Source organism: Balaenoptera ricei, chromosome 16, assembly GCF_028023285.1.
Source record: "Balaenoptera ricei isolate mBalRic1 chromosome 16, mBalRic1.hap2, whole genome shotgun sequence".
NCBI lineage: Eukaryota > Metazoa > Chordata > Mammalia > Artiodactyla > Balaenopteridae > Balaenoptera > Balaenoptera ricei.
The window spans coordinates 119,545,331-119,556,193 of NC_082654.1; the positions used below are offsets into that span (position 1 = coordinate 119,545,331).

Here is a 10,863-nt window from a genome sequence, read left to right on the forward strand (position 1 = left end):
GATTATTAACTTGAACCAAATTGCACAATTGATAATTGATAGATGGATCAGGGCTTGAAATCCAGGTCTGACCTATTTTACAGATGAGGAAACTGGAACCTAGAAAAAATTTAAGTAACTTTCCCATGATTACACAGCAAGTAAAGTGGTAGAACCAGGTTTTGAACTTAGGCCTGTGTGATGACAAAACCCATATACTTAACCTTTACCTTCATCTAGCTATCTCATAGTTGATATGAAACAAAATGAAAACTGACCTTTCTTTTTGTTTTTAGTTATAATAAGGTAACAAACTTGCTTGTATTGTAAGCATATTAAATATTTAGAAAATTTATGCAGGGATGGAATGTATAACCCAGATCCATTCGTTCATTCATTTGTGTGCTGTATATTCATTGAGTACCTACCACGTGCCAGGGCATTTAGTAGTGAGCCAAACAGACATGGTCTCTGCCCTAGTAATCTAGGAGAGGGAGACAGCTAATACTAACTGTGATAAAGACAAGCTTCAGGGAATTATAAGAGTATTGAACAAAGGAGCTTGATCTAGTCTGGGAAGTCAGGTAAGCTTCCTGTGAGTTTTGCCACTTGGCCTGTGATCTCAGGGATAGGTAGAATTTAACTAGACAGAAGAAGGTGGCGGAAGATGGATTTCAGGCAGAGAAAGAAGCACGTGCAAAGTCCCTGGGACACAGGGTGAGGCTGAACGATGGGTCACAGCCAGAGCTCTCTCGGGGACCTGTAGCCCACATTACGGATTTTTACTTTTAACCTAAAAGCAGTGGGAACGTGTTGATAAGTTTTAAGTAGCAAGTGACGTCAGATCAGTATTTTTAAAAAGGTCATCTCCCTGGTGCCAGGACGTCTATACATTGGAGACGTGGAAGAGAGTATTCTCATAAAAGCTATAGCTCCACTTCTTAGCAATTTCTAAGAGTGGGAGAAATAAAGACAATTTTTGACTTTTTTAAAGTCGCAGGGTCCACCTACTCGAAGCACTCTTTGGCACAAAGGCAGCGCTCTGGGGAGCCAGCTGAAAACCGTACCAACCTCGCACTCAGACAACCTCGCACTTAACCTTTCTCTTAGCATCCACAGTAAGATAGCGTCTTTCCATTTGCAGGAATAATTTGGGGTGATTTTTTACTCACCCCCATGAAAAGTCTCAAAGAGAAAATATATTCACTATGTTACAGACAAGCCACAGACTGCCACTATTTCAGGTATTTGCAGGCACCTTTGTGCCTAAATATAGCTGTGGAGTCATTTTTCCAAAATCCAAATATAAAGCCCCTCTTTCCCTCCTCCATTTGATTGGAACCATTCAACCGTCCTGCTAGATAATAAGTTTGCATGTTCTTAGATTGCATTTCATTATGCTTCAGTTCCCCTAGAGAAGAAACGTGCTCCTTTTCCCAACAGTTGTAGAGGAGAAATACTTGTGACATCTCAAGTTTCAGAGTCTCAGGAAGCCGGCCCTCTTCTGGACATCAAAGTCTTTTTTTTTTTTCCTGGACATTGATTTGTTAAATAAGAGAAGTCAGGACCTCTTTGTAGCAGCCAAAATACCTATTAATTTAGGTTTCCTAAGCAAAAAGGAATCTAAATCAAAATAATACCATCTTGTTGGAATTCAAATTTCAAAATGAAGAGAGAATACTAAAAATTTATTTTGCTTTTAGGGTCCCTCTCTCATTCATGGAAGTACCCTCAGTGGAGATCAGTTCATCACTTTTTTGTCAGAGCTGCCAGAGTTTTGTGTGATTTAATTTTTAGCTTCAGGGAATGTTGAGTGCAGAAGTCTCCAATGGTCATTTTGGTGTTTGTTTCTCTTTTTTTTTTAATTTAACCTGTTATTTATTCAGGGCACCTTCTAGGTACTGGGATGAAATAAGACAGATAAGGTCCTTGACTTCATGGAGTTCATGGAATTGAGGCTATCCAGCAACTTGAAATCAAGCTTGGTAATGGTCACCTGTCATCCTATCATCTAGAAAGGGTTAAATAGCCTAGGTATTAATATTTTCATTGAATACCCATCTCAAAATCAAAAGGAGGAAAAACCAGCCCTTGTTCTTATACCAGTGAACATTTATGTTCAGTCACCGTCAAAACATGACCTTCATAAAACCAAGGCCCAAACTCAAACAGAATAAAAGTAACATAGTACCCATCTTCCAGTCCCATACGGGAGTTAATCCCACAATGACTAACAACATATTTATGGATTTTATTTCCTTGTCTTTTTCTGTATAACCATTGATTCTCTTATTTTTTATTAACGTTATCCAATCCCCTTTCAGCTGTGATTGGACTTCAAGGATTAGGATAAAGTTAAAGTTTGCCCTGAATTTGTAATAATTAAAAATTCAGGACGAAAGAATAAAATATGTTTCTATTCTACTTGCCAGATCCAGAACTTAGGAACTTAGGAAACATAGCTGAGTGATTGAACAACCATAGTGACCCACAGGATTCAATTTTAAAATACTCGGACCATAGGACCATGGTGACGAAAGTCTTAAACATCATCTAGTTCAATCCTCTCCAGATGAAGAAACTAAGGCCCCAAATAGTAAAAACCTCTTTGATGACATGGCTAATTTGTGGCAGGGCCCAAACTATCAGTTCTTCATTCATTCAAGTATGCTTATATTCAACAAATATTTACTGAGTATCTTTTGTGGGTAAGAAACTAGGCTAAGCATTCACAAACAGAAACAGACATAACCACTGACCTCATGGAGTTTATAATCTAGTGGAAGAGGTAGATTTTAATCAATCACACAAACAATTATAAAAGAATAACTGTAATGGGTGCTGTCGGGCAGGGAGTTCTACTCCACAATGAGAGCTGATTTAGAGGAATTTGAACAAATCAAGGAAAGTTCCCCTGGGAGAGTCACATTTAAAGGGTGAGTAGGCACTAATTAGGCAAAGAAGGGAGAAAAGAGTTTTTAGGCAAAGGGAACAGCAAGTGCAAAATCCCTATGAAAAGAGAACACGGGAAACAGAGGATGTGAAAGGGGGCCTGTGTGGCTAGAGCCTTGAAAGGGAAAAGGGGCATTTTCCAAAGTTGAAAACGAATAGGTTAAGGATATTAGATTATGCAGCGCCTGTATGTCGGGATAAAGAGTTTTGTCTCTATCCTGAATACAGTAAGTTATTGAAGGGTTTTCAGCAGAGACTTGCAGGTGGCTGGTGACGGACAAGCACCTTTGAACTATGCAAAGAGGACTCTTAACTGCAGTGGGGAGAAGGGACCAGGCAGGATGAGGTCCCTGGTCCTCTTTCCATGACACCCCACATGTCAGAAGCGGTCCAGCAAACCCATTCTCCTATTATTGCTAAGCACATGGCTGATCTCCATTTTCCAGATCCCTTTGCAGTGAGGTGTGACTATGGGACCAAGTTCCAGCCAGCAGAATGTGAGTACAAGTGAAATGTGCTGCTTGAAGGGTATGGCTCAGGACCAGACCATACCTCTTCCACATTCTCTCCCCTCCCTCTCTGCTGGCCGGATGGCAGCAAGGAGAGTGACGACTCAAAGGTGATAGAGCAGCTGTCTGCCTGGGTTCCTGAAGGGCCACATGACAGGTGACACTTACCAACTCAGATCACATGCCCAGACTGTCATATGAGGGGGCAAGAAACTTCCATTTCTGAGAGTGACTTCACTCTTGGGTCTGTCTGTTGCTGCAGTTAAGCCTGCCCTAATTAACTCAATGAATATGTCTCTCTGTGTTTATGCATATGTAGCATGTGTCATATGGGTCAATGTCTGTAAACTGGGAGAACAACCAGCAAATTCATTACCTAGGGACCTGCTTATAGTTTTATTGCATAAAGTAATTACTTCTTAGCTTATATAAGCCCACAGTCCCTCCTAAACTGACATTCTATGAAATAATTGACTGAGCCTCTTAAGTATGATGAACTACACACTCAGGAAACTCCCACGAGAGGCCACACCTTCAATACTTCCTACTTTAAGTGAGGCTAGTAATTTTTTAAATGTCCATGGATGGCTTGGGATTTCTCTAATATAATAAGTATAAACAAGACTCTAGATTATTAATTTGCTAATAGTTTTTCCCTTAGGCCAAGGTAATTTCCTCAGCTGAAATACTCCTTGATTCACTAAAAATTATTTACTAGATGCCTACTCTAGAACCTGGCTAAGGCCCCTACTAGAGCAAATATTGATACGTTGGCTACTTGATGTTAACTATATCCAGTTCTAAAGACTAATATTTATTTCAGAAGTATTATTTCTGATTTGGGTAGTTCGCAGTCCATAGGTTAAAATAAACAGCACAGTCAGATCATAGACAGAGTTGGAAGTAGAAAGAACTTATTTTTTCCCTCCCTTAAACATGTTCAGTCACCAGTTGTTTACTTGGTATTGGTGACCACCTGTGTCAGTTAGGATGCTCTCGGCTACAAGTCAATAAAATCCTAAACTCAAAATGGCTCAAAAAATTATAAAAATACACTACATAATCTTACAAAAAAGAAGTTCAGAGGTAGGGAGCCTCAGTGACATCATCAAGGACCCAGATCATTTCTGTCTGTGGTGTCCTCTTCAGCACCTTGGCTTTTGTCCTGAGTTGTCCCCTCCTAATCCCAAGATGACAATTACGTCCTCACAAATGTTTTCTTCTCTTACATTTCGTTTTAACAAGCAGAAAAACTTTTCCCAAAGCCTGCCAGTAGAGTTTCTCCTGTGTCCGATTGGCCAGAGTTGTGTCACATGATCAACCCTAAACCAGATGCTGGTAAGGGAAGTAGAATGGTCAGGATTGACTTAGGTGAGTCAGGATGCACCAGCTGGGGTGGGGGGCGTGGCCCTGAAACACTGGTCAGCCACAGCTGAACAAAACTGGGATTCCCTTCCAGAGGGAAAAAAATGTAGATGGCTTTTGGGCAGGTCACTGCCATTTCTACTCCACCAAATGATCTTTCCTCTGTAACTTTTTTTTGGGGGGTTTTTTAAAAAATATTTTTAAAAATTTGTTTATTTTATTTTTATTTATTTTGGGCTGCGTTGGGTCTTTGTTGCTGTGCGTGGACTTTGCCTAGTTGCGGCGAATCGGGGCTACTCTTTGCTGCGGTGCACGGGCTTCTCATTGCGGGGGCTTCTCCCGTTGCAGAGCACAGGCTCTAGGCGCGCGGGCCCAGTAGTTGCGGCACGCGGGCTCTAGAGCGCAGGCTCCACGGCATGTGGGATCTTCCCAGACCGGGGCTCGAAGCCATGTCCCCAGCATTGGCAGGCGGATTCTCAACCACTGCGCCACCAGGGAAGCCCCCATAACGTTTTATACCTTGGAATGTCCTAGCATTCTCAGCATTCTTCAATTCCAAATTTAGGTGGATAGATAGGTAGGTAGATAGATAAAAGGTATTTTTTTCTTCTTTTTCAAAGATTGTGCTACTGGTGCTGATTATTATCTCTATGTGTGGGTGTGGTTTTTTAAATGTTTGCCACAGAAGGAGCTACTGCATTCCAACATGTCTATGAAAATTAGCTAGAAATTTTTGAAACCAAATCTATTCATCTCTTAAGGTGCTAGACTCATATTGAATTATTAGTACCATTTCCTTTCTGCTGAAATTTTGATGACAAGGTCATCATTCATTCAACCAAGTGTGACCATTTTAGATTCAGTTAAGTGTCTTTATTCAAGGTGTCCTCATAGGCTCCTTTATTTGTTAGAACCATTTCAAAATGAATAGACAGATGAATCACCAGAGCACTGCAAAGCAAAACTCAAGGGCCAGGGCTAAACTGAGGAGACAAAACAAACAAAAAGATGATGCAATTACAGACTTGGGAAATTGTTCATGATTTAGAGGGAAAATCTATCATTAAATATGATATGTGTTTTGTGGGGAAAAATGATATGCAAAGATAAAGCATCTGAATAAAATGGGAGTTATCTGTTGATGGTAAGGTTGCAGGTGATTTTTAAATTTTTTCTGTATTTTCCATAAATTCCCTATTAACTTTTTTAACTAACAAGAAGTACACATCACTTCTGAGAGGTTGATGCTGCACCCTAGCCTTTCAGTGTCATTGCCCTTTTGCCAGCTTCTGGACCAACCCACTGGAAGCCGGGTTACCCATTTTCCCTGCCCTCTCTGGTAGAGAGTCTTTACAGCAGCAACCGTTAGAAGGCATCGGGTACCGTTTGGACCCAGGGAAGCACAGAACGCTTCCCAGAAACGGCTCCTATTCTGAAAAAGCTCCCAATCTGAGTTGGATACACTAGTGCATAGCTTTGGGTGAATAGACACATTGCGCTGATGGTACTGAGATGACTTCTATTTATTTATTTATTTAATTTTGGCTGTGTTGGGTCTTCGTTTCTGTGCGAGGGCTTTCTCCAGTTGCGGCAAGCGGGGGCCACTCTTCATCGCGGTGCGCGGGCCTCTCACTATCGTGGCAGAGCACAGGCTCCAGACGCGCAGGCTCAGTAGTTGTGGCTCACGGGCCTAGTTGCTCCGCGGCATGTGGGATCTTCCCAGACCAGGGCTCGAACCCGTGCCCCCTGCATCGACAGGCAGATTCTCAACCGCTGCGCCACCAAGGAAGCCCCTGAGATGACTTCTAGAAGGTGGATTCCACGGAAGATTCTGTCACAAAAAACTGCAGGATGTTGGGCGTGCTGCATTACCCATCTGAGCCTTGGGTTTATTGCTTATAAAATGGATGGATTGACAATAGGTTAAAAAAAAAAAAAAAGGCAACGTTGAGAAGCCTTTTCTTAAAATTCCAGGGACATCCCCGACTTTAAAAAACTACAAACTAGCCTTAGAAGAACACAGCAGGTTAAAGAAGATCTCAAATTGGCTTAGATCGAAACACCAGATGCATTTCCATTAAAGTCAAAAGTGAGATAAGGGTTGGAATTAATGAATTAGTCGTATAATTTATCTGTTTAATGTTTGTCTCCCTGCCCAGGCTGTACCTCGAGGAGGGCAGGAGCTGTTTCTATCTTGTTCTGTGCTCTATCTGCAAGATCTAGCACAGTGCCTGGCACAGAGTAGGAACTTCATGAATGTTTTGTAGAAGGAAGAGAAGGCAAGTAGACAACACAGGCTGGCTGTTTTCACCACTGGTATTTTGCTTTTCCTACCCCTGCAATACGACAACATAAGGAAGTTAAAAGTATAATTAACACAAAGCTAAAATAATTATTATTTGTAGATTATAAGATTGTATACATTGAAAACTCATGAGAAAATCTATTCTAAAAAAATAAGAAGTCAGATAAAAAATAAAGACTAAAAATAGATTTTTTACAAATTAATAATGGTTAGAAAATATAATGGGGAAAAAAATCTATTACAGTAGTAACAAACATACAAAATATTTAAGGTGAAAATAGAAAATGTAAAGGACCCATGTGAAGAAAAATATAAAACTGTCCTAATGGGCATTTTGCTTGATACAAAATTTAAATACTGTAAAGATGTCATTTTAAGTGTAATTCCATTGAAAAATCTTAGGATTTGTATTTACTAATGCTAGTCTGAGGTCAACATGAATACTGCAACAGTAACAAGGGGAGATGGTTTTCTGATTTAAAAACGTTACAAAGCTGAAATACTTTAAAGTATGATATTAGTGCAAAAATAGCAGCCAAATTAGTAAAACAGAATAAAGAACCCCCAAAGAGCCATAATACTCAGTATCTGTCTTATGGTGAAATTTACTTGGGCGGCTGAGTCTATGAATTTGGAGGCACTTAAATCCTGAGATTCCCCTCTCAGATCTGCCTTTTGTAGACAAGCATTATTAGCTATCTAAGTCTCAGTTCACTCATCTGTAAAATGGGAATAAAAATAACTATACAAGAATTTTATTGTAAGGATCAAATGAAGTCTACATTCATTAAAATTTAAAATTCATTAAAATATTTAGCACAGTATCTCAGTGTACAATAAAGGGTACTTATGATATACTTGATAAACCAATGGGAAAGTAAAGGAATCTATAAGAAATGATGCTGGGACAATTAATTATTTGAGGAAAAATGTTTATATGTTATATGTGTGTGTTTTATATGTTACATTTCACAGAGTATACCAACGAGTTAAAGCATTAAATGCAAATATTAAAACTACAAAATAACTAGAAGAAAGTATGAATGACTCTTTTCCTGATCTCGTGATACAGAGGGCTTAACAAATAAAAGAAATGAAATAACATTACAAAGACAAGAACAGGCAAGAAGAATAATTTTAACTACAGAAGAATTCTGAACTTCATGTAAAAGAAAATTTACCATAAATAAAAATAAAACAAAAAACTGAGAAAAATACTTTCAGCAAGATGTGTGACAGATGTGAAGTTAATAACTTTAATATATAAACAGCTCTTAAAAATCAATACAAAAAATGCTAACAATGCAATAGGAAGTTAGAAGGAATCTGAAAAAATAATTCACAAATTTAAAAAATTAAAGAATAAGTACAAATGGTCAGCAATAATGAAAAAGTTTTTAATTTCATCAATTCTGGAATTTCCAAATGCTGTATATTTGTAGGGTATTTGAAGCCAAAGAAATCCATAAAGAGAAATGCAGAAATGAAAGTATTTTATACATGACTATATCAGGAACTGCCTAAAATTGATTCAAATATATGAAGAAGCATTGCACAGCTCCCATTTAACACCTCAGGAGTACCTTAAATTTTTAGATATCAAAATTCATTTTTGGTAAATGGCAAGCAATATGCCACTCACTCATTCACTCACTCTCTCTCTGCCATTCCATATTTTTCTCTACTTTTTCTAACATGGTACATGTGGCTTTCAAACCTGACAATTTCCACATCATAAATATCGATCTTGATGAGCATGAACTAAGTAGCTGGTAAAAGATCCCTAAAGCAAATGTAAAGAGATCTAGTTCTGGGTCTTGCTCTCTTACCAATAGCTGCAATCCAGGCCATAGGTGAGCCACATCACTTCTCCAGATGTAAGAGGATTAAGTCAGTTTCTCCCAAGGAGGTCCATAATTCCTGCACCCCACTCCAGCCCTTCAGAATCAGAAGGCAGGACTTGGAAATTGGGATTTTTTAACAAGAACCCCAGTTAATGCTTAGGTACTTTAAAGTTTGAAAAACAGCCTAATGGCAGACCACCAAGTCCCTTCTAATGTCAAAAATCGAGTATTCTGAAGGAAAAAATGTGCATGCTGAATAGCGCTCCACTCTGCATATCTGAGAGTAAGTGTCTGCCTCAACTCTCAAATTTGGGTTGTTAGATCCTTGTTTTATTTGAGCTGATATCCTTTCAGGTTTTGTTCTCCTAATCCCATGCCTCAGATTACACTCACTGAAGCTGCCCATCTTGTAAAGTGCTTTCAGAAGGCACATAAGTTCAACCCAGAGTCCATATGATTCAGACATTTAATCACACCATAAAGTTAATGGAATCCAGTTTGAATGTAGACACCTCAACAGCTACATTGCATTGAATTCACAGCATTCATAAAATGTAGGTCTCAAAATGAATCACCAGTCTGGCAGAAAGTTCAGAGGAGAACTCCGCACTCTCATTGGTCACTGTCCTAATCTTCAGCTGCCAGGAAAAGGACCAGAGCTGTCAACACAACACTGTAGCCCAGGCAACCAGCCATGCCACTAGAAACTTTTCAGCACTTAAAAAAATAAAAGTTACCATAGAAACTCTCAGATACTCTTTAGATTGTTTGGACAGCCCATGGTTTGGACAGCCCAAGGTAATGATGCCTTGGGGTCAGACACTGCCTGTCAACCTAGGACCTCCCATCATTCACAGCCCAGAAATGGGTTGCTTTTTGGATGCTCCAGACTTTTCCTCCATTAAAGTATGTTCCTCCGGTGGCACATGTACTCTGGGGTAAGAGAAAATAGATGCTATGTTTCCAAGATCCCAATGATCCATTACTTAACAAAATAATAATTGCAGTAGCCCTCCAAACATCCAGATGTGCTGTCAATGATGTTTGACTTCCACTAGGTGAAGACATCTGGATGATTGATTCTGAGCTTTCCATCCAGTTGTTCAACCATAGTGGCAAGTCCATTTTGTACAAAATCTGGGAGCATTTTCAGTCATTGCAGAGGTAACTGTATGAGCTCCTTTTATTGGGAACGTCGCTTCACCTTAGTTTTTCCACCTTGGATAGGATGGCTTTGCCTGAAAGAACCCCAGGAACTGCAGAACTGCTTACATCAACCTTCTCAATTATGCTTTATGTTCTTCAAGATTCTGTAGCCATTGCTAAGCTAAGTGGAAGGAAGACCCAATCCTTTCTTAATTTTTTTTTCAAGACAGCAGCTGGAATCCACCTGTTCTTAAAAAGTTATTTACCTGAAGTAGGAACTTTGCACATAAGGAAAGAGGCAGGGCTCAAAATGTCTTGTATACTTTTCGAGTCTAATATGCTGAACTATAAATTTAATCCACTGAAGTGGTTTCATGCAAACGCTCCTCTCAAATCCCTTTTGTACAAAATCTTGATGCATAATGTATAGAGTCTGAAAATGGATTAAGCTACATTTGGAGGATGGTTTAAGTTGTTTTTTTTTTAAGCTAGCAAAAACGAGCAGATTTTTTGTTGTTGCCTTTTTTAACCCTTCTTGCTCAAGCAACCACATGGATTGTGTCTTCTCAAAGCTGCCTTCTACACAATGTTTCTTGTCTTTTTTTTTCTGTCAAAAAGCTTGAAATGTAACAAGTTTTAATTAGAAATGTAAAGAGTGAATTGGACTCATTTCCCTCAGATTTCCCAACTAAAGTAAGCAAATAGAATGGTAAAACCTTCTGATTTACTCCTGGAAGATAATTCAGCAATCGAATAAGCAAAT

General features: G+C 39.2%; 1 protein-coding gene across 2 annotated transcripts in view; it reads left to right on the forward strand.

The window, feature by feature from the left end:
- Nucleotides 1–8,213, forward strand: part of CABCOCO1 (ciliary associated calcium binding coiled-coil 1) — a 144,916-nt gene extending 136,703 nt beyond the window's left edge. Inside the window, exon 9 of one of the 2 annotated variants that reach the window (XR_009497899.1) lies at nucleotides 8,086–8,213. The gene's annotated coding sequence lies outside the window, so the exon portion shown is untranslated. Of the gene's footprint in view, nucleotides 1–3,377; nucleotides 7,203–8,085 lie in introns of those variants that run through there. The other variant, XR_009497898.1, reaches the window with a different exon arrangement.
- Nucleotides 8,214–10,863: the final 2,650 nt, after the last annotated feature.